Source organism: Equus przewalskii, chromosome 2 (genome assembly GCF_037783145.1).
Source record: "Equus przewalskii isolate Varuska chromosome 2, EquPr2, whole genome shotgun sequence".
NCBI classification, from domain to species: domain Eukaryota; kingdom Metazoa; phylum Chordata; class Mammalia; order Perissodactyla; family Equidae; genus Equus; species Equus przewalskii.
In genome coordinates, this window is record NC_091832.1 from 4,339,979 (window position 1) to 4,358,523 (window position 18,545).

The 18,545-nt window shown below is 46.8% G+C and overlaps 1 long non-coding RNA gene and 1 pseudogene across 1 annotated transcript in view; one reads left to right on the forward strand and one right to left on the reverse strand.

The window, feature by feature from the left end:
• The window catches only part of LOC139079085 (oligosaccharyltransferase complex subunit OSTC-like), a 19,091-nt pseudogene extending 12,678 nt beyond the window's left edge, over positions 1-6,413 (forward strand).
• LOC139079088 (uncharacterized) overlaps positions 1-17,486 on the reverse strand; it is a 19,999-nt gene extending 2,513 nt beyond the window's left edge. Inside the window, exons 1-3 of the long non-coding RNA XR_011532392.1 lie at positions 17,358-17,486; positions 17,210-17,276; positions 11,441-11,483 (exon numbers count right to left, since the gene is read on the reverse strand). This is a non-coding gene — a long non-coding RNA (uncharacterized lncRNA). The remainder of the gene's footprint in view (positions 1-11,440; positions 11,484-17,209; positions 17,277-17,357) is intronic.
• Positions 17,487-18,545: the final 1,059 nt, after the last annotated feature.

Genomic DNA, 18,545 nt, shown 5'->3' on the forward strand with positions numbered 1-18,545 from the left:
TCGTTTCATACAGAGTAGTGTCACTGCCCTAAAAATCCTCTGAGCTGTAACCGTTCGTCCCTCCCTTCCTTTTCCTGAACCTCTGACAACCACCAGTCTTTCTACTGTCTCCATAATTGTATTAATGAAACTGAATTCATTTAAACTCTCCAAAAGCAGATATCCAGATGCAGATGTTTTCATTGGACAATTCTACCAAATGTTTAAAGGAGAATTAACATAGTTCTACACAATCTCTTCCAGAAAATGGAAGAGGAGGAAACAGCTCCCAGCTCGTTTATGAAGCTAATGTTACCCTGATACCAAAACCAGCAAAGTCATTACGAAAAAGAAAACCACAGACCAATATTTCTTATGAATACACATACAAAAATCCAAAATATTAACAAATAGAAGTCATTAACATATAAAAAGAATTATATATCATAACCAAGTAAGATTTATCCCAGGGATACAAGGCTGGTTCAATATTCAAAAATCTACCACGTTACAGGCTAAAGAAGAAAAATCTCATGATCATATCAATCAAAGAAAAAAATATTTTGACAAAATTCAACACTCATTCGTGATAAAAACTCTCAGAAAACTAGGAATAAGGGAAACTTCTCAACTTGATAAAGAGCATCTACAAAAAAAACACAGCTAACATAATACTTAATGGTGAAAGAATGAACGCGTTCTCCCTAAGACCAGAATCAAGGCAAGATGTCCAGTCTTACCACTCTTATTCAGCATCACGCTGGACGTTCCAGCCAGTGTAATAAGGCAAGAAAAGGGAATAAAAGGCACATAGATAGAAAAGGAAGAAGTAAAACTGTCCTTATTCACAAATGACACAATTGTCTATGTAGAAAATCCTAAGGAAACTAGAAAACAAAATTTTTTAACTCCTAGAACTAATGAGTGAGTTCAGAAAGATAAGATATAAGATAAATACGCAAAAAACAACTGTATTTGTATAAACTAACAAATTATAAATAAAATGCCATTTATAATCACTCAAAAAATGTATAGGTGTAAATCTAATAAAAGATGTATATGATTTATATGCTGAAAATTACAAACTGATGATAAAAGAAATCAAAGAAACTAAATGAGAGACATACAGTGTTCATGGATTGAAAGACTCAACATAGTAAAGATGTCAGTTCTTCACAAATCAATCAATACGTTTACTATGATTCTTGTCTAAATTCTTCAAGACTTTTTGTAGATACAGATAAACTTATTCTAAAACTTATATGGAAAGGCAAAGTAACTAGAAGAGCTGAGACAATTTTGAAAAAGGAGAACATGGGAGGAAACACACTACCCGCATTCGAGACTTGTTCTATAGCTACAGTGATCAAGACTGCATGGTACTGGCAGAGGGATGGACACAGATATCCATGGAACAGAACAGAGAACCCAGAAATACACCCCACAAGTACACCCAAGTGCAAAAGTCATCCAACGGAGGAAAAGTTGCCTTTTCAGCAAATGATGCTGGAGTAATTGAATACCCAAAGGAAAGGAAAAAAATGAACCTCGACTCAAGTCTCACACCTTATACAAAAATTAGCCCAAAATGGATTTCAGACTTTAACGTAAAATGTAAAGCTATAAAACTTGAGGAAAAAAATAGGAGAAAATCTTTCAGATCCATAAAGGAAAAATGGATGACATGTACTTTATCAATATTAAAAACTTTTGCTCTGTGAAAGACCCTGTGAAGAGGATGAAAAGACAACCTACAGACTGGGAGAAAATGTTTGCAAACCACATATCTGACAAAGGGCTAGAATATGTAAACATCACTCAAAATTCAACAGTTAAAAAACAAACAATCCAATTAGAAATTGGCAAAAAGATCTGCAGAGACATTTCACTGAAGGGGATACACAGATGGTAAATAAGCATATGAAAAGATGTTTAACACTGTTGACCATTAGGGAAATGCAAATGAAAAACACAGGGAAATACTGCTACAAATCTATCCAAATGGCTAAAATAAAAAAGAGTGACAACACCAAATGCTGGTAAGGATTTGGAGAAACTGGATCACTCCTGGACTGTTGGTGATAATGTGCAATAGCACATCCATTCTGGACAACAGTTTGGCAGCTTCTTTAAAAGTTAAACATGCCGGGCCGGCCCGGTGGCGCAGTGGTTAAGTTTTCACGTTCCACTTTGGCAGCCCGGGGTTTGCCGGTTCAGATCCTGGGTGTGGACATGGCACCACTTGGCAAGCCATGCTGTGGTAGGCATCCCACATATAAAGTAGAGGAAGATGGGCACGGATGCTAGCTCAGGGCTAGGCTTCCTCAGCAAAAAAGAGGCGGACTGGCAGTAGTTAGCTCAGGGCTAATCTTCCTTAAAAAAACAAAACTAAACTTAAGAAAAACAAATGATTTAAAAAAAAAATTAAAAATGCAACTACCATACAAACCAGCTATAGCATTCCTGGGCATTTATTCCACAAAAATGAAAACATATGTTCATGTAAACACCTGGACACAAATGTTTATAGCAGCTTTATTTGTAATAGACAAAATCTAGAAACAACCCAGATGTCCTTCCAGATTTTTTACAAATACCAACAAAGCCACTGTACTGACCATTCTTGTGACATGTTCTCTTGGCCCACATGGGAGCTGGGCTGACATTGCTGGGTGCCTGCCCATCACCCAGTCTCACCTTCTGAGGTGACTTTAACGAATGAGACAGATGCGATCCCTGCTGGTATAGAGCTCACGGTTTGGAGGAGAGAGGGACAAGTCGACAGGTATATGCAATTGATTGCTTCAGTAACACATTGTTGTTATAAACCTGTCACTTCATTGCCTCCCCAAACCCAAAAGGTGCCACACTCGGGACATGACTTCACCCTTTTGCACAGAGGAGCCTGGGACTGTTTTATATTTTTATGTAAAACTCATCATGGAAATTTCCAAAGGACTAGGTGATAGCCCCAGGAACTCTAATTAAATCAATCTGACTTAATTAGAAATCTGAACGCTGCTGAGGCTCTCTGATCAGTGAAGCAAGGAAGTGTGCCTGATTTAATTATTTTGCAAAAAGGCTAGCTCTTTGCTCTCTTCTTGGACCCAGTATTAGCGAGTCCAGAGAGTAAGTAAAGTTGTTAAGGGCCCAAACTCGAGTCAGATAATCCCAGCCTCCCCGCTTCTCCACAGTAAGTAAACTTTACTGAACCTCCTTAAGCCTCAATTTCCTCTCTTGTAAAAAAAGATTTCATGAAAGTACTTCCTAATAAGGCAATCATATAAGTGAAATGAAGAGATGCATATGAATGCATCCAGCACAATGCCTAGCATGTAGCAATTTCTCTATTCCATTATACAATAGTGAAACATTTGGATTCTTTCCTTAGGGTGATGCTTAGGAGTACAAGTACAAATCAAAGCGCTCAAATACTTTTAAATTTCCTGAAACGTACTGTAGAATTATTTTCTAAGACTAGCTAGATCTAATTCCCACCAGCTGTGTGGAGAGCACTCATCTCTCCGTGTCTGTGCCAGCTCTCATTTTTTGGTAAATGTCTGTTAGCTATTTATATTTCCTCCTCAGTAGATTGTTAATTAATACCCTCTACCTCTATCATTATCAGGGTCTTAATTTTTATTGATTTGTAGGAGTTCTTTGTTTATTGAAGATACCAGTTCTATGTTGGCCGTGTAGATTGAGTGATGTGTGTGGAAGACTGAGAGCAGCTCTGCTGCTTTGTCACTGAGATGGTGAGTGACGTTTATGAGTCAATATATGTGACCTCAAGTCTTTTAATTCTGCATGGGTGGTGGGGCTCCCATTTCATTTTTTTCTTTTTAACTATCTGTATGTCATTTTCCGTCCTCCACAACCCTGAAGATACAATTTCTGTTTATTTTTCTAGGGTAGCTATAGTTTTCCTACCCGGCAGATGTGAGTACTGCCGACAGAATCCTGCTGCTCTCTTGGGACAGAATTGCCCTGGACCAAACGGGAGCACCCTCGCCAGAGAGGCTACACACCCCCACCCCCACCACCCACAGACCTCAGCCAGTAACTAATTGGCATTTTGGTACAAAAGGCCCTCCCTTACTCTGCGGTGAGACCAGCCCTGTGGCACCACTTGCACTCCAGAGGTTCCCCACAGGAGCAGACTGAAGCCACTCTCCAGGGGAGCCCACGCTGTTGCTCAGCTTTTCCCCCCTGCCCCGCGCCTCTTGCCTCTCTCCCTTCTCCTGAGAGCATTCTCCCAGCAAATCTCTTAACAAGAACCCCTGCCTCAGGCTCTGCTGCTAGCGAACCCAACCTCAGGCAGTGGCCTTTCCAAGAGCAAACATTTCTATCTGTACCTTGGTTCCCCCAGCCATTCTGGGTCACACTTCTGCATGGCCACCCTGAGCACGTAACTACTTGCTTTTCCTTAATGGTTGAGTAAACCAAACAGTGAATTGTTTTCAGCAGCTTGCCCAGGTCATCCAGTATATTGGTTAATATTTACTGAGACCCCTGAGGCAAAGTAGCCTGCATGGGAACTTGCAGCCAGTGGCAGCTGGAACTATGGCTTGGCACCGGCCATGAAGAACTGAAATCTCCCCTCCCATGCCCAGCCCGGGGGCTGGCTCCTCCTGAGCGGAAAGGGCTCAGCAGCTCCAGGAGAGAAGGCACAGAACGTGCCTCAGCCAGAGGCCCGAGAGGCTGGGACACGCTCGTGCTTTGCACAGTCATACACGGCCAGGGCTGGAGAGTACCATGGTGATTACGAAATCGCACGGATGGGGAAGCTGAGGCCCAGGAAGATGGCATTACTTGTCCAAGGCCCAGCAGATCGGCAGCACTGCTGCTGCAGGCCATTCCGGGATGGGGAAATGGGCGTGGCCACAACCTCCCTGCCCTGGGTTCCCTGTCTGGTCGCCCCTCTGCCCCCTCTTTGTTCCCCAAGCCCAGCCCGTGGTCGCTTTGCCCCAAGGAGACTCTCCTCCACCCCCTCACCAACCTCGTCCTCAGCTGACCCAGCCCATGACCTCCTCTGCTGACCCGTGGTGGGCCCTCCCTCTCACTGCCATCATCAGCCACCCCCTAACACGCACACTCAGAACAACTCGGAGAAAACCCAGGCGACCATGTGTGCACCCCCTGAGCTTTCTCTCTCACTGCAAGAGAATTTACGTCTGCAACAGATACTCCTCTTTCCTTGGCCATTTTCCTTGTTACCCATGAGCCTCTGCTCTCCCGGGCCTCAGCCCCATGGAGTACCCCCGGTGTTCAACCTGCTGTCCCATCTCTATCTCAAATACGCCCACAGATCTGCTCGAGTTCCTCCCGTCCTAAATGCAAACTGACCAACAAAATGCACTCTTGCTTAAAACACTTCACCAAGCGTCAGCGGCCCAGATGCCTGATGGGGCCTGCCCAAGTGGCCCAGCCCTAGTCCCCATCTCCTCCCCAGCCACATCAACTCCCACACCCCACGGAGACTTGCTCCTCTGTTCACAATGACTTGCTTGTCATTCCCTGTGCACATTAGGCTACTTCTCGCCTCACTGTCTTTGGCTCTTCAGGTCCCTCCTTCCAGAGCATCTTCTCCTTCCTGCCTTCTCTCTTCCCTCAACACTTGCTCCAGCTGCTCTTTCTTCCAGGAAGCCTTGATTGACGGCCTAAGCCCTTCCACCGCCAAGCTAAGTAGAACTCCTCCCTGCCTGAGCATCCTGCCCTGCAGACCACCAACAACCCACTTGCTGCATTACATCAGAACTGTTTATTTCTGTGGCTGTCTCTTCCACTAAGCTGGAAGGTCCGGGCAGGCCAGGGCTGTATGGCCAGCCCCTGTCTGAATGGGGTTCCAGCACCTGGCACGTGGGAAGTTCTCAGTCCCTGGTTATTCCCCTCACCCTTCCCATTCGGTGGCTTCCAGGACCACTCTGCCTTGCCCCTGTCACCTCTGACATTGTGACAATGCTGTAGCAATACTAGTAAAACCATTACCCAATCCTGTTGCAAAGGCCTGCCACCATCACAGAAACTGCGCTCAGCCACCAGAAAGTGACGTCTGAAGAACTCGAGCCCTTTGCATTTTCTAACACCGTGAAGGAGATTCATGCAATATGAATACGTCTAAAATTTTCCCTTTTTCTCTCTTCCATTGCCCTGAGGTGTCACAGCTGCTACTGTACTGGCGTCTTCAACACTCCCCCGCACCTTCGCTCTCACTTCCTTGTCCTTCTGACCTCACAGTGGGCTAAAAGCACAAGTCTGGCCTCTGCAGGGGGCAGAGAACGACAGGATGGTGGCATGCTTTTCCTGGGGATGGGGCAGGGCACAAACTGAGCACACCCGTTCTGTTTTATGAGTGTACCCTAATTTCCATATTTGCCTCCTGCTTGGAATGTTTCTGATGTTTTGCTACTATAAAATGTTTCAAAGAACACCTTTGGCCAGAGATGTTTGCCCACTTACTAGCTTTTTGACTTTTGACCTTGAACAAGTTCCTTATCCTCTCTGTGCCTCAGTTTCCTTAACTGTAAAATGGGGATAATAGTTACCACCTCATAGGGTTACCATGAGGATCCAAGGAGATGAAAAATGCAAAGTTCTTAGAACAGTTTTTGCCAGATGCTGGTTGTGATTGTTGCTCTGTTATTATCAAGCCCTTCTCACCGGCTGTGACATTTCTTCTGACCACCAGGCTGTTATCTTGACTTGGATATCCCACAGCATCTCAAATACGTGATAGTCAAGATTCTATTATCACCACTTCCCTCCCACGTTATCACCCACTAACTGCCTCCCTCTGGGTCCTTCCTCTCAATTAATGCCATTACCAAACTCCTGCTCTCCAGAATAATAAGACGACTAAAAGATGACTGACGGTCTCAAGTTCCTGGGGACTGAGGGAGTTCCTAGGACACAGGACTTTCAGTTTTAAAACTAGTTAAGTTCCAAGCAAACCGGGACAAGTTGGTTACCCTAATTCCTGACTCTCTCCCTCACTTCCCACATCTGTTGGCCACTAACCTCTGTAAGCTCAACCTCCCGAATCCATCCCTCCGTTCCACTGCCACCAACATGCCTTCTTCTGGAGCTTCTTGTCTCCTGCCCGTGGTTTCCTGGCACCCACTTTTGCCTCCCTCCTGTCATTTCCCCTAGGACTACTCGAGGGACCTTCCTATGTCTTCTACTAGGATTCTTCAGTGGCTCCATGTCTCCCCATGCCCTTACCGTTAATCTGACTCCTTGCCACCACTGGGGTTCTGATATATCAAAACTCCACCAATAGACCACAGATTGTAAGCAGTTTAATATTTTTTATAATTATATATTATTTATAATTACTCATTTTGCATAAAAAGTCACAAATGTTGCATTGGCCTAATACTCATAACCGTAATGTGAAGGAGAAAACCTTTTGCTCAGAATTCCTCTCAGGATGGGTAAACTACCTTTGTTGGCAAACTCCAATGATAAGTGCGTGGGTTGGGGTCGGTTTCTCTCCCTCACATGAAACAGCGGAGGAATTTACATGCTGGCCAGAGGGAGAAGAGGGAAAGAGACCAGAAAAACCGAGGAAAACAAGCTGGGAGGAGGCAGAAGGCTATGTGTCTGGGCTGTGACTGACCTGGAGTGTCTGCCCCATCTACCTTCAGTAGCGCTGCTGAGCTCTGGCATCGACGAATCAGTGTGTGTGGATTGTTTGCGGAACTCGGTGGAAGGGCTGGGCTTGGCTTCTGCATTGACTTGAGGCAGCACAAAGCAGTGAGTGGAAGAAGGGGTCAGAGCCGGAGAGAAATCACGTGGAGGCCTTGTGATGTCCTAGGCCATGGAATTCGTGTTCAGGTCAAGGTTACCCAGACTTCCCAGGGATGGGGAGCCCCAGCTGCTTCCTAGGTTGCACAGCCCCCTTCTGAAGCACATTTTCACCTCTGCAGGTTTGGCTTCCGATGTTGCAATCCAGCCACAGCCTGGAGAGCAGAGGAGGACAGCTATCTACCTTCAGGGAGGGCCAGGCCTCAAGAGTGGGACTCTCTCTGATTCTGGCAAAAGCCTGTGGGGCTGCAGCCGCCCACCTCTGAGCGCTCAGGCCTCCCCTTCACCTCGGCCTTATCGAAGTGTGTCTGTCTTGTGTGTTCACCTTCAGATCTCATCACAAGGATCCCTGTCGCTTCTCCTCCCCTCTCTCCCTTCTCTCTCTCATATTTTGAAATATTTTGTTGACCAAACTGCATTTACTCACAGTTCACCCATTTTCCCATATTTTGGCAACCAAAAGCTTATTCAGTTGTCAATCAAGACTTCTGATTTGCTTGAGATAACAAAATTAGTACTGAATTGATATAATTCTAGATCAAAGCAAAGAAGCTTTGTAGTTTAATAATAGTTCGTGTTTACGGAAACCTTCCATGTGCCAGGCAGTGACCCTCTGGGGTGGCATTCTTGTTAACCCCAGTTCACAGACAAGGAAACAAAAGTGATTGCCCAGCATCACTAGCAAGCGTGTAAGGAAGCTGAGATTCAAACTCAGTTGATCTGAAAACAGAGCCCCAGCTCTTCCATCCTGAGCCAAAGGGATAAAGCACGCACTTAAAACACAGAGTGCCCATCGTGCCTTGTGAAATACAGCAAAAATCTGGAGCCCCTCCATCACGATCTTAGTGCACCTCTGAAAGGCCTCCAGCTCTCGGTGAGGAATACTGCGATAAATAAATCCCTCTCAAGATAGCAATTACTTTCTGTTTCAAGTTTTTGAGAAGCTAGTTTTACCAATTAAATCTAGATAGTTTAAAAAATCCTTTTTTCAAAAATTCGTTCAACGTGCTTTCTTTCTTTTTAATTGAATACAATATTTAACCTTCTCTGCCCAAAAATATAACAAAGAAGCTTCATACACTAATCATTTGCATAACTCTAAATACTTCTGATCCTCACTGGTGTGCTGATGTCCATTTTCTCTAACTTTGAGAAGCGTGTGTATACTCTTTGTGGTACTATTTTGAATTCCGTCCTTTTCATGAAATACGGTTTCAGATGTTCTCGACTGACATGACTCATGCATTTGTCTTCTGAAGTCTGATACACTATGTTCCTGCGGGGGAGCCCTCCTCTCCAACGTCCAATTTGGGGCTATAAGGCTACGTGACAAACGTGAGCTATAAATATTTTTTGCTTTTTGTTTTAACAATTGACCTTCTTTTCTTTTTAAATTACTTACTTAGGATATTTTCCCAAAAGTGGGGCTGCCAGGTCCGAGAGTAGAGAGGCATAACCAGGAAAGCATGGGTCCTGGAGTCAGGCCTGCACGGATGGCCTTCCCTACCACTGACTCTCAGCTGGCTTTAGACAAGATCCTTAATCTCGTCCTAAGCCTCATAAATCAAATAAGAATACCGTCCCCACAGGGTAGTCACAAGGATTACCAATAAAAGACATCCCCCCAAAGCAGCCCTCCTTGAGTGGAGGCAGCTGTTGTACGTAGCACCGCTAATTTAGGGCTTTTTGCGAGTTACCGTCCTACTTTCCAGCTTGCACCATAAATGGCTTAATTATTAATTAAGACAATAATTTAGATTGTCTAAATAAACAATCTAAATAAATAAATTAAACACATAGTTTAATGTGTTTTCCCTTTAAGGTATTTCTTTTTAATCAGCTCCCCTAGAGACAGCACGCCTCAGCTCAACTGTCAACAGTGGAATTTATCAGCTAATAGTAAATTATGGGAGGGGAGGCTGACAACAGTATTTGGGGCTTCCCTTCACAGCGGTGCTGTTTCAGTATCTACCATCTACCTGTCCCTGTCTCCATGCCAGGCACAAGGAGCTTTATTATTTTTCAAACAGAATCTTCACAGCCCCGTGAGTTATGATTCACATCGACCATTTTAAAGAGGAGAAAACTGAGTCACGGTGAGGTCATATCAAGTGCACTGGGCTGCACAGGTGGAAGAGGCTGAGTTCAGTTTCAGGCCAGGTCTGTGTGACTCCAGAGTTCATGTTCCCTCTTTGACACCAGGCTGCCTCCCAGGGAACTAGAAGAAGCATCTAAAAAGCGATCATTGTCAGGTGGACACCTGGGGAATACCCTGGGTTGTGCTTGGATCCCTCTAGAAGCTGCCCTTATGATTATCATTCTTGCTGGACCTCTGCGCTGGAAACCATGGTGTAATTTGACATTCTCACCTCCAAGGCAAAAATGTCAGCAAGGGCTCCCCCGTCTTTACCACAAGCCCGCCTCTGCTACTCATTGACCTTAGGCAAGTTTCTTCACCTCCTCAAGCCTCAACTTTCTAATCCATAAAGTGGGAATAATAATAGAAGGTAACTCAAAGCACTATAATTAAGAAAATTAAATGAGCTGATATATGTACAAATTCCTAGTACAATACCCAGGACATAGTAGACGCCTAATAAATGTTGCCTATTATTATAAAAGTAACATAGTGGGGCCAGCCCCATGGCCGAGTGGTTAAGTTCATGCGCTCCACTTCGGCAGCCTAGGGCTTCACTGGTTCGGATCCTGGGGGCAGACACGGCACCACTCACCAAGCCATGCTGAGGCGGCGTCCCACACAGCACAGCCAGAGGCACTCACAACTAGAATATACAACTAGGTACTGGGGGGCTTTGGGGAGAAGAAGAAAAAGAAAAAAAAAAGAAGATTGGCAACAGACGTTAGCTCAGGTGCCAATTTTAAAAAATAGCTAAATAACATAGTATTATTTAATGAGAAACTAACCTATTTCCAACTTAGATGTCCTTGCCCTGATCTCTTTCCCCCCCTGCGTGGTCCCTATCCTATCCCCCATGGTACAAAAGCTGTTTGGAGACTATTTCTGCCTAAGGATAGAAATTTGAGAAAAAAACAAAATTAAACCAATCAGCCTACAAAAATTCCCCTTTTGCAAATGGCTGTGAGCCAGGCCTGATGGCAGTTGGCATGTCTGAACCAAGGGATGTGAAGGGCACACTTCCCTTCAGAAAAGGCCACTGCCAGGGTCAGTCTCTGGTGTGGAGTCAGAGCCCGCCTCCTCTGTGACACGGCAAGCTGGACTGGACAAGGGGCCTTTGTTACCCCAGAGGCCCCTGCAGAGGTCAGGCCCAAATCCCCAGTGTCCACCAGCCTGGCTTTCCCACCAGGAGAGTGAGGGCAGAGCCAGGGCTGCCAGATGGGTCCCCTCTCACAGGGCTGGCCAGCCCGGCCGGGATGTAGTACGTCCACTCCCGAGCAGAGCAGGGCAGTGCTTCCCCCAGGAACCCAGAGGCAAGTAACAAAGGCAGGTCATCAGAGTGGTCATGACCAGATCCAGCGTCAAGGTGGGGAAAGAGAGCCCACCCTCCCAGGTAGAGGGAAAGCAAGGGACAAGGTCCTGAGGCAGTAAGAGGGCAGAAGGTGTCCACTGTCAGCTGGACGGCCGTGAGCTAGGGGAGAGCAGTGCCAGGTGAGGCAAGTGGGGTGGGGCACTCACCACTCGGGACCTTCTGGCTGTGTCGAGGATTTTCATTTTTATCCTAAAGTAAATGGAACATTGTAAGCAGAGGACAGACATAACCAGATTTGCATTTTTAAGCAATTCACTCAACAAATATTCTTATGTACCTGTAACAGATTAAGCAGGAGGCTAAGAAGAGTACTACGAAAATAATAATAACACCTACTGAGCACTGAGTGTAGCAGGGCAAGAAGACTCGTTACCAAACAATGATAACATCATGTGGAAAGACGATGTTTCATTAGAAAAGTTTTGTAAATGCAGTATATGGGATTCAAAGGAAGAAAAGGGTGTTTCTAAGTGAGGGACCTGGAAAGCTGCATGGAAAAGGTGGAAATTGAATGTGGAGGCATTTATACACACAGGTATAACATATCCTGACGTTGTAGTGTAGACATTTTAGAATGTAGACACAAGCATCTGATGGCCTGGGCCCTAAGCCTGGCTCTATCACTTACGTAAGAGCTGTGAGACTTTGAGCAAATTGCTTAACCTCTCTGTCCATTAGCACTATTTTTATTCCAGACAGACCTTAAAGGGGAAATGGGATTTGGACAAACAGAGGTGGCAGAATGGGGAGTAAGGATGGAAAGAACGTTAGTAAAGGCACAGAGACAAAGAAAGAACATGGGAGAGCAGCAGCTTCACTTGGCTGGAAACAAAGTGTGTCAGAAGATTAGTGGAGCAGAGGAGGGTGATAAGCCTTTGGAGTTTTCATCAGGCACCAGAACCCTACACACGTTAACGCCTTTAATCTTCACCACATCCCACAGGGAAGGCGGGATTTCCCGCATTTTACACACAAGGCACCTGATGCTCTGAGCCCCTGAGCAGCCTGACCATGCTTGCAGGTGGGAGAGAGGGTTTGAACCCAAATCATCTGTCTTACTCCAAAGCCCGGCTCACTGTGACCACACTTCCGCCTCCCCTACACCCAGCGCCAGGGGACAGCACCTTCTCCTGAGGGAGTGTCCCGTGCTCCCCAAGCGCAGAGGGCTGCTGTCACGGAGGAGAGCCCCAGAGCAGGTAGTTCTGAAAAAGGTATTCCAGAAAGGCTTTGAGCAAAAAGATCACGTCAGACCAAGTACGATGCCTTCCAAAGGGGGCTCTTCGAGGAGTCCCGAGTTGATTTGGATGTGTAAGATCTCTGTCAGTTTTAAAAGCATCAGTCACGTCACTTTATATTCACACCTCTGTGTTACCTTGGAGTAGTAACAAATTAAGCCGGAATCAGCTATTCACACTGAATGGTTTTATAAAGCTTGCTTCGCTCCCACAGCTTGCCTGCTTTAAATGCAAGCTTCTTGCCTAGGGAAGCAGACATGGTGAGAACTGCGTTAAAGGAAGGTGCGTAAATCAGCTCCAAGATCCTGGACCCTTTCCCTCCAGAATTCCTTTTTCATCGATTCTCCTAGTTCTCAGTCAAATAAAAAGAAGAAAACAAATGTTACTTCTGTCCAAAAAGAACCATTAGTGACTGAAGTGTGCCTTTCACATTGCAGAGTAAATTTCTCCAGGAAAAAACCCCAAACAGACCAACCAGAATGTCTTTGAGAACAGAAATTGACAGTTGAGAGAGAATTGACATTTGGCAAGTTTAAAAATAGATACTCCAATAGAAAGAGCATCTGCCCGCTAAAAATATGAGTCATCGCAGAGCCCGCTGCACTCTGAGCTCTGACCAGGTTATTGGGCTATTCAATAATGCCCTATTTTTAGGGCTGTGAAACCAGGAAAAACAGACTGGCTTCAGTGGCTCAATGAAACACATAACACAAGGACATGCAGAGTATGTCTCCAAGGTACCTAGAAATAAGGACTTGTAATATGGAACAAGTTTTCTTTGGCAAAGCGATAGTGTTATAGCTTTTATAAGTTGCTGGGGTTAACAGAAAGGAGAGGAGGTGATGAGGTGATGACCATATCTATTCTCATTTTGCTGGTAGGCACACGGATTGTTAGGATTGGAGGGACTTCAGAGACCGCCCAACGCTGGACGTGCCACGTTGATGGGCTGCCCAGGATCTGAGCCCTCTGATTTCTCCGAGGGGGAACTCTCCATTTTAGGAGGGTCAACAGGGCCTGCCTCCCTCTCTAGGAAGCTCTGTTTTCCCAGTTCACCCAGCAGCTAGGAATCTAACATAAGACCAAGCTCAGGAAGTCGGATGCACCTGCTCTGGTTTTTGAGTCAGAAGTCAATGACACAAAGAAGGAAGGAGAGAGGAAAATTCTTTCCCAGGGTAGCAGCAAAGTCAGCAACATCCAGATCCCAAGGGCAGCAAAGCCAATGGTGTCAACAGGGGTGTCCAGTGCCCACTCCTGGGAGGGGTGAAAGCTGTGACGCTCAGTGTTCAACGGCACAGTGACTGTGGTGGCCTCGCAGGAGTCTGGCCTCTCCTGAGATTCTGGCCTTGGCTCTGCCTGTGCCATCCTCCTTGTTCTTCCCAGCTCTCCAGGTCTGGTTCTTTGGGCTTCCTTGTAATCCTGTCAGCAGGCCAATATCCTTTCAATCAGTTCATTTTCTGCATAAATTGCCCAGAGTATTTATTCTTTGCGACAAGAGCCCTGACTGCTATAACAATCCAATCCTGTTATTTTACAGGTGAAATTAAGAACGAGAGGGAAAAACACACAGCTGGTTAACATCAAATCCAGGTCTGGAAAGCAGGTCTCCTGACACTATTTAGTGAGCTTGCCCGCCCCCCCGACCATGGTGCCACCTTACAGAGGCACAGAGGGTGCCTTGTGGCCTGCTGCTCTGTCCCTGACGTGCCCTTTCGGTTCTCTCTGGCCCGGGGGTTACCACTGTCGTGGCCCGCCCACCAAATTGCCTACATCCTTCCCAAGTCATTCCAAATGTCATTACCTACCTACCCTTTGTCACCCTTCCCTGGGCCCTTACAGGTCACAAAGTCTCTTCAGGCTTCCGTTCTTCCAAAAAAATATTTACTGGGTACGTACTGTGTGCCTGACACCATTCTAAGCACGAGGGGTCCTAGAACGAGGAAAACAGAAATGGACTCGGATATCATGAGTATAAAGGAGAAGACAGATACTAATCAAATAATCATGTAATTACACACTGCCAATAGCTAAGAGAGGAAAGTCCAGGCTGGCAGCACGTGCTGTATGCAGTCATACATGTCACACATGTCCCGTGTGACAGCATGTAACAGGGGGGCCTTATCTAGTCTAGAATTCAAGAAAGACTCCCTGAGGAGGTAATATCGAGCTAAGATCTAAAAGTCGATGAAGTGCATTTGGTGAAAAGAGGGGAGGGGGAATTCTAGGAAGAAGGACCAGCACTGCACAGGTCCTGAGGCAGAAGCACAGAAGGAGGAGCAACTGAAACAAAGCCAGCGTGTCTGGCAAGGGGAAGAACGAAAAGGCTGGGCTGAAGTGCGCGAGGGCGGAGCTGGGTCATTCAGGGCCAGGAGGCTTTGTGAAGGATCTTGCTCAGGGCGGCAGGCAGCCACTGAAGGATTTTAGGCAGAGGAGAGACAATGTCATGACGTATTTTGAAAAGATGGCTGTGGCTGCCCTTTGGAGCATGAATTGGAGACGAGGCAAGAGTGAGCATATGCAAACGCATTAGCAGCCCATTGCCCTGTTCAAGCGGGAAGTGATGGCAGATTCGAGTCAGGAGAACTCGCTGGAGAAGGGAGATACGATCACACTGGAGAAATACTCCAGCAAAATCGACAGGACTTGGTGTTTAGGGAGATTGGCGAGAACGTGGAAGAATGATGCCACGTTTCTGGATGGATAGCAGAGTTATTCACCAGAACAGACACTGTAGAAAGGCCAGACTTGAGACGGGACAGCAGGAGTCTGGTTTTAAATAAGTTGAGTTTGAGATGCCTTTTAGATATTCCAGTGGAAATTTCAAAATATGCTGATCTGAGTCTCAGGAGAGAGGACTGGGCTAAAGATATACATTCGAGGGTTATTATTGCATAAATGATCATTGAAGCCCCGAGTGCGGGTGAGTTCACTGAGGAGAGTACAGAGCGACAAGAGAAAGAGGCTTAGGAAAAGGCCTTTAGGAATGACGACATTTAAAGATCATGTAGAGGAAGGGAATCCAGCAAACAATACTAAGAAGGAGCAGCCAAAGGAGGAGGGAAACCAGGAGAATGTTTCATAAACGCCGAGTTAGCAAGCGGAGCTGGTGTCCACAGCATCAAACGTTGCTGAGAGGTCGAGCAGGCCAAGGATGGAAACGCTGCCAGTTGGCTCAAGCAACCTGGAGGCCATTGTTAATCTCGGTGACGATCATTTTGATTGCATGACGGGAGGGGAAGCCGGGATGAGAAGTGACCAGGAGGTGAGGAAACAATGATGGCAGGAAGAAGAGAGTTCTTGGAGAAGTTTTCCTGACAGGGAAAGGGGCGACATCAGAGTGGGGGTGGGGGAGGAACTCCAGGGAGAAGTCTTTGGGGTGTACCAGGCTTGAGCATCCTTAACTGCTGAAGAGAAACATATGCAGGAAGAAAGAGGTTGAATATTTTCTGTAAAATTGATCTGAAAATTGTTGGGGCCAGCCCAGTAGCATAGTGGTTAAGTTCACATGCTCTGCTTCAGCAGCCCAGGGTTTGCAGGTTCAGATCCCTGGTGCAGACCTACACACTGCTCATCAAGCCATGCTGTGGCAGCATCCCACTTACAAATAGAGGAAGATCGGCTCAGTGACAATCATCCTTGAGCAAAAAGAGGAAGATTGGCAATAGATGTTAGCTCAGGGCCAATCTTCCTCACCAAAAAGAAACAAAAATAAAATTAATCTGAAAATTGTTAATAGATAAAGTTAACATCACCTACTTCCCAGGAAATATTGACGTTTTTATGTGGATGCTTGATGACTTAACCCAAGTTGTGATGATGTGAGATGTTTTGATGTCATTACACTGCCCCAGGCAAAGCTAACTGCTCTATTTTCTGTCACCAACACTTGATTTGTGTCTGTTGCAACACTCCCAATGTTGCAACATGGTTTATCGTCTGTCTCTCCCACTCACTGTATATTCCTAATTTTGTACATTGTGGTACATCCCATATTTTACGCATCCTTCTACTCCTCGTCCAAGGGTAGAGTGTAACAGGGCTATGGTGTTGCTCAAGTCGGGGTGTGCTAGAATTGAGTGAAGTGGTGGCCCTGCCTGACCCTTTGCACTCAAAAAATACTTATTGAATGAACGAACAAGAAAACGGTAACAAAAACAAGACAGAAATAGGGTCTCTGAACGAGAACCCTGGAGTTCAGAAAGCACTTTTCACCTTCCATCGAATCTCCCCCACCCGTGTCAAGTGTACCTTCACCCATGGAGCCAGCCTGCTGGCAAGATAATCCGTCTTTGCTCTAAGCAGTGCAACTTCTGATCAGCACACCGTGACAGCTATGTGTGCCCAGCAGGCTCTGCCAGGAGCACCCGGGAGGAAGATGCCGCAGGCTTGTCCTTGGGATGGAAGGCCTGGCAAGCTCAGTCAGCTCTTCTTCAGCCATATCTCAGAGAAGTCAGTCCTCCTAAAGCAACCTTTGCCCGAATTCCTTGCAAAATGGAGCGATGTTTTGGTGGGAATGGGCCAGAAATTACCCCAAACATAGGGCAATTGCTTCAGATGTGGGCTGCCTGCTGCCTCTGGAGACCAGCCTAGAGTGTGTCACCCGTTCCTTCCTCACATAGTTCAGGTCTGGGCTATTTCATTGCTTTTTATGAGGAAAAAAACAACTGCGAAGTTTCTCACCGGCTTGCGCCTTCTCTCCCTAATGGTCACGTCCAGAGGGAATCGGCCGCATCAGATTCTTCTCCACCTGGAATACCAAGCGCACTGATGTTAAGTGGCAAACCGCCCTCTTTTTGCACACACCCGCCCCCCCCCCGGGTTCACTCACCTCCCTCCTGCGCCTGCTCTGTGTCCCAAGGACCTAATGCCATGGGCCGTGTCCCTAGGGCTCCCCCGCCCTCCGGCTTCCGGTTGGGTTTGGCCAGTGGGAGACACTGGAGGGAGACTGAGAGGTAGAGGAGTGTGAGGTCACTGCTCCCCCTCCCGCTCTGTCCCGCCCAGTACTTCTGGTGACGGGGCACCCCTCCCCGACCTCCGGGAGCCCGTGCTTCGTGACCGCAGCTTCCACAAGGCCCACGGAGTTCCAGGCTCCCCGCTGGTCAGGCCCCGGGGCCTCCTCAGTCCTTGTGGTTTCCTTCACTTGCCCTTATCTCTGTACATCGTCCCTGCGTCCGATGCGCTCCCGACTTCCATCCAGCGCTTCTGCTTCCTGCCAGGACCCAGACTGACGCCCGCCCTTCCCCGCTTCCCTTAGGGGAACGGGATGAACAGCCGACAACTTAAACGACAAGTCAATAGTGAGAAGGGTTTAAGCACCCAGCAAGCAGACGCTCTTACAGTTTCCACCTTCCTCCCTTGTGAAAGTGGATTCTCAACATCTGTCTCGAAAACACTTTCTCATGGGTTTCCTACCCATGTTTTTTACCAGTGTGGGTAAATTTCTGACTCAGCGCCCTTTGTGAAGGTCAGTGGACTTAGACCTTTTCCTGCCTCGCTGAGCAGCCCAGGTTGACACAGAGCCGTCTGCTGATCTTCAGGGAGGTAGTTTCCACAAAGAGGCGCAGGGCAGAAGCGAGCAGCGTGCGGCCCCCCGGCCCTCCCCGCCTGCCGCTCTGGGGCCTCCCACAGGACAGCAAGCTCTTCAAAATCCCCAAACTACGCCAAAACAGTGCACCTGCATTTTCCTACAGCAACCCCTCACTCCTCTCTTCTCCTAGTGTCTCGCGCTCACGCACTCTCACACTCATACGCCCCTGGAGAATAGTGGGGAAACCGTCCAGAGAAAGCTGGGTGTGTGTGAGAGCAGCAGTGGCGACGTGGGCGTTTGGTGGCGGTGGTGGAGAGCGGAGACATCACTTCAGCTTTATTGAAGGTTTTCTTTTTCAAGGTTGCTGGAGTCAAGGGGACTGTTTACATCTCATTCTTTTGCACGTCCCATATTCCACCTTACCCGTCCTCCTTTCCTCTGATTCTGCTGACAACTACCTTTTTGTGGTCTCTTCTTCACAGCTATAGC